Below are 5,923 nucleotides of genomic sequence, written 5' to 3'. Positions count from 1 at the left end.
ATTATACATAAAGATTTCAATTTATTTTTATATTTTGTTGTATGGTTTGCTACAGTTTACTATTTTTTTTTTTTTTTTTTTTGAGAGAGAGAGAGATATTTTGTGATAAGGAATATTCCAGGTTCTGTTGCTCTGGAATGTGACAAAACACCAGTTTCTTTCCCATTTTTATTTTTCTTTTCTCCTGTCGTATAAGCATATCTCCACCTTCATTCATATGCTTATTCATCATATGCATATCACCTTCACAACACGTGCATATTTGCCACCTTATCGATATTGACAAACTTGTCCACAAGACGCCATACGTTTTCGGGTGAGATCGTAATTCTCTGACCCTCTTTGTTCTCTCAGATTCAAGGTCCATAGCCCCCCCCCCCCCCCCCCCCCCCCCCCCCCCCCCCCCCCCCCCCCCCCCCCCCCCCTACCCCCCCCCCCCCCCCCCCCCCCCCCCCCCTTATTTTTTTTTCTTCATGGATACCGGAATAAGAACTACTTCTTTGTCTCAGTAAACTCCTGTGTGTTGAAGCTATGAATTTCTTTACCCATATTAGTCCTCCCAGGGATGCCACACCTTCATTGCATGTTTTATCAGTTGTGAAGAAAGTGATGGGGCGTGAAGTCTGTAGCCATAAAACTCCATTTGTCATACCAACTTGGGAACCTGGTACTGTCCATTCCAGCGGCCTGACTAATTCTAGCGTCGAAGTCCACCCTAAAGATCTCGTTCTTCATATAAGAGAAATTAACGAAGATTTTGTTGAGCTTCAAAAATTGATAATTTGATTTATGTCAAATTTAACTTTCAGCAACCTATTTCACTTTCATCCAGAAGCAAACCTTATCGATTATAGTGTTTCCCTTGGAGAACTCCATAAAGTGACTCTGGAGCAAGTACAGCTGCTTCTGTAAGGATGTGTGGGCCTCCTGATGCAACTAAGTGATATCTAATTGAAGCAAAGAAAGTAATTTCTATGTAGAATGGGCCAAATAAACACATTGTCATATAGAGTATAATGTTAAGTCTCAGGTATGTTATTTTTCAGCGGCAGTATGCACCCATAAAGTAAGATGAGCCCCTTGCCTAGAAAAAACAAAAAGAATGAACTCAAGCATGCTACTTCCCTGTAAACATGTTCTGATAAACAAAACTTTACGTTGCAACTATGTTGCATTTATCTGGCCCCATGCCCTCCTTGCAGATCTTGGTTAACTATGAACAGGTTCCTCAAAACATAATTTCTGTGTTATAAATGAATCCCTCCTAGCAAGATGAGGAAGATTTGGATTTGGAACTAGATACTATAGTTTGTGTGTCAGATGGGTCTCTTGATGATTTGTAGTAGTCAAGTTTTAATCAATATAATTTAGTTGGGAATTTCGAAACTATCTTATCTTTATTATATGGTGAAAATTATACATATTTTATTGATGATTGAGGTGCATAATCTTCAAAATAATGTTATTTTGATTGAATATTTATGCAAATGATGACGATCACAATTGGGATATTGGCCATATGAGAGTACATTATTTGACAAAATATATAAAAGAGTTCTAGAAAAAGACTTTATTCAAGCAAACATATGTTTTGTATAATTTTTAGGTTCGTTTAGGATAAAATACAGACAAATGAGCACGCGTTTTGCTGTTTTTACATGCTACTAACATGTTTATGAAATAAAGAAAAATATCATGTTTTGTCCAGCTCCAATAATTTCATATTCATTGCTGCAATAGTGCAGTTCTGTTGTACTATAGTTCAGATTTTTCTTGACTATCAACAGAACCTGTTGTTATCTTACAGAATAATAACATTTTTACTTTTTAAGTAGTTGGAGTTAGTATTATTAGTAAATCATTTAATGAATTTCGGTCTCATTGATATATCCCCCCTACAAAGAAAGATTATGGATATTATCTACTTGAGTTAACTTTAAATTTAATGCGAATAATGTTTTGAATAAATTGATGTTTGTGTTGGTCTGATGAAAATTGTTCAAGTAATGGCCAGTTGAACATCCGGTAGAAATAAGTTTTTAATGATTGACGACATCAATGAGTTTAGGGGCACACTCAGTCTGGAGCTTGTCGTGAGATAACGCCACAACGCCCGTTCAGGCCCATAAGCGTAGATGAAATTTCCTATCAAAATCACCCATCAAACCTTTTGCTGCTAAAAAGTCAAATAAATCAGTGTGGCCTCTTGGACCATTTAGTCGCTCGTCGAAAACAGAGTTTTCGTTTCTGCTTCGGTTCGCCGCAACGTCCTGTTTTGGTTATTAAAACGAGCATCAGTTTCTTCAGTGGCTAACTTCAGTATGTTAAGTTCTCTGACATCAAGAAAGGCTCTCATAATGTTGCAATTTAGTTCATTTGATTAGGAAACAACAGTGTTTTAATACTTTGATTCGTGTGAATGCAGATTCTAAGGTCATCAATCCCCCAAATGTATTGCACAACATTTTTGTCCCAATTTGTAAAGTTAAATTTCAATTTATAATTTAATGGTTTATTCCGAATACGTTTGTTTTCTTTTTTTTTTTTACCAGATTTTCGTAATGATAGAGTTAATTGTGCTGTAGGGAGTATTTGCTGGTTTAGGCTGTGAGAGAGGTATAGTATGGCACAGGATGATGTAATTGTAGAAAACAAGTAAGAACAGTGTAGAGGTGTATGACGTTTGGATTAAGTAGAAATATAATGCTGACGATTGTGGGGTCGAGATTAATCAAGAACTGCATAAAGAAGATGAGTCTGCCGGTTGAATTGAATATAGAGTGAAAGAGTGATGAATAAATAAATCTTTGAATGGAAACTCCAAGCTGAGAGATGATGTCGGAAGAGGCTGCGGTTTTGTGTCGATGGAATTAGCAGTTTTATTAAGTAAGATAGATAGTAAAAGATGAGTAGCTATGAAAGCTGCGGGAGTGGAATTTGTTACTAAAGCAATGAAATAGAAGATTAGAAGATATGAAAGCTGCGGGAGTGGATTTGTTTACTTAAGGTAGAAACTAAAAGCTTAGTAGGTATGAAAGCTGCGGGAGTAGAAATGGTTACTTAAGATGGAAAATAAAAGATTAGTAGGTATGAAAGCTACGGGAGTGGAATTGGTTACTTAAGATAGAAAATAAGAAATAGTAGGCATGAAAGCTATGGGAGTGTAATTCGTTATTTAAGGTAAAAAATAAAAGATCAGTAGAGATGGAAGCTGCGGGATAGGAACTGGTTACGGTAAATTTGAGAATGCTGGTGGTATCGACCAAAACGATGCAAGGAAAGCAGTTGGAAAGGTGAAGAGTTAACAGCTTTGGGATTACGGGCGAAATGCAGTTGCAAGGTGTATTTGGACCGGAAGATAAGAGCTATTTTCTCCCTTATAAAAAATGAGGTGCAAACGGCGATTGCAAAAATATACTGAACTTGAATTACCTGTCTTACTTCAGGTGTATGGTATTGTCTCAGTTAGATAAAAGTTAAATAATGAAAACATTTGAGAGAAGATGGATTTGGATGAGGAAGACATTGTGTGGGCAAAGGTTGTTATTTAACAATAGGTTGAGAAGTTTGAGAATAAAAGGAAAAGCGGTCCTGGCAACATTTTGTTCCCTGACATCGCTGAACGGATGTTTTGCTGATGGACTTTTTTTCCCCATGAAAAGAAATATCGTCAAAAGGACAGGTCGTCGAGTTTGTGACCAGACATTTCCTCAGTTAGTGATTTTCAACTTTCAATAATTGTTTTTTAACTCTATTTTCTTCTTGTAAGCAAACAATTTTATTTCGATTTATTTTCTGTTATGCATTATTATTCATACGTAAATAAAGGAACATTGTTCTTTTGTTTTAAATTCAATAATACTTCTGCTCTATATACAAAGCTTTAAATTTAGATTTATATCATCCGAGACCCAATTTACATATGACCTACATTTTCACATGAAAGGATATTCTAAGTTAGCACTTCCTGAAATGTCTTGGTTTTTTTTCTTTCTAACTAGAATATGCAATGATTAAGCATCTATCTATGAAATTGCTTTAGAATGGATATGTGTATTGTGCTGACAATCAAAAATGAAAATTGACTGAATGGAGAGATGAGATAAGAGGGAAATTGAAATGTCGTAGTAACAAGAACGGTATTCCTTATGAAGTAACAAGTTTCCGTAGTCAAATGAGGCCTGTCGCGAGACTTATCGAGTGCAAAGTATAAGAGATGTCTGTTTACATAGAAAAGATAGGCCCCAGGATGATGTGGATGCTAAGAACGTTATCATTTAAGAAGCAGATTAGAAGACAAAGTTTGTTGTTTAAAGAAATGCAAGCCTGAATATACTAGGTGCAATGGCACGTTTGTTTTAAATACGTTGGAGTAATTTCTAAAATCTAGTGTGCTAAGTTGCTGTGTGATGGATATTAAAAATACAGTTCAATGCCTTACCATTTCTTTTCGATTTGATATCAAGTCTGATAATGACAAAAGGTTTTTGCTCGAAAAATTACTTTGATAAGGTTATGTCGATGTAAACAGTCTTTCTGACAGAATGTCGACTGTATGGAAAAGGACCGTTCTCGAAAAGTATCGGAATCGTATATCTCCCATGCGTAATGAGGAAAATTAGGTTAGAATTGGTGTACATATGTGGGGAGGGTATTAATTTTTTTTTTCAGGAAGAGTAGATGCTCAGTTGACTTGATTGATGTAGAATTGGGTGTCAGATAAGAGTATATTGTGACCTATTGAGAATTTAATTATATATACGTATATAGTGTTGAGAAACATCCAGGGATAGGACAGGAAATACAGCTGCAAGTTTGTGTCGCCGCGGAGTGATGAAAACCTCCACATAGTCTGAGATACGAGGAAGTTTGAGTCTTTTATTATATGAAAATAAAAGTTAAAGTTGATGGTGAGTTTGAGAGTAAAAAAGCATAACTTAACCAAGGAGACAGTAGGAGCGTTGTAAAGATTATTGATAGGAAGAATTTCTAGGAAGGTGGAGCTGTCCTGTTCGATTGTCTGTTCTTCTCTTTGGAATTGGAGAAATGCTGTGGAGAGCACTCGATAAATTGAAGGCAGGATAACTTGGGATGGGAGAGCTTCAGTATCCAGTAGACAGTAAGCATGAGGTAAATGTGTAGGAGAGTTGACAAGTTGAGGATGAGTCGTCTGTGTTGGTGCTTGAAGTTTTGTTCTTGGGAGTTCAGTTGGGTTAGCGGAGCAAGGGTGAATGTAGCAGTGACTTGTGAGGTTTTCTGAAGGTACCCCGTCGAAGAGAATGGTTTATTGGGTGAAGTTCATACATATATACATAATCGCGATCGGCATACCATTGACATCAATCCTAGACCGGTTAATACGGCCATAAAATGTTATCTTGGTTCGTAACACCTTGCACCTGTACAGATCTGATAACCATACGGAGAATCCTATTTTGTCCTTATTATACAAAATAACCATCTGATGTAATTGCTGAGCTGATTGGGAACCAAGAGAAATGCATAAATTTAAAAGTAACGATTTAATTATGATAGTAGTTTAACAGCTGAAGACGTAAACCTGTAAGCTGAAGATTAATTAAAATCTGAAATGCAAAGTAAATATAACTGAAATGTGTGGTCAGGTAGCTTAAGCACAAATATAAAAGCCTACCCGTAGGTAATTCTTCCCAAAGAGAAATTGACTTGAAAGTGATGGCAGTAGTCAGCATGGACGTTCCATCAAAAGGCGTGAAATGATTATTTACTGTTGCATTATAGGCGTAAAATACTGTCAATCTTATCAGAAAACGTAATGGCATTCTTAATAAAATTTCTTTTTACAATAATAGTCTTGATATTGATGGGCGAATTTCCGCTGAACATATTCTTCAATAGCAGCAATAAAGTGCAGAGTTGATGAATACTGACACTCCAGTAAGAA

The sequence above is a fragment of the Macrobrachium nipponense genome, chromosome 13 (genome assembly GCF_015104395.2).
Source record: "Macrobrachium nipponense isolate FS-2020 chromosome 13, ASM1510439v2, whole genome shotgun sequence".
Taxonomy (NCBI): domain Eukaryota; kingdom Metazoa; phylum Arthropoda; class Malacostraca; order Decapoda; family Palaemonidae; genus Macrobrachium; species Macrobrachium nipponense.
This window is presented reverse-complemented; position numbering follows the sequence as displayed.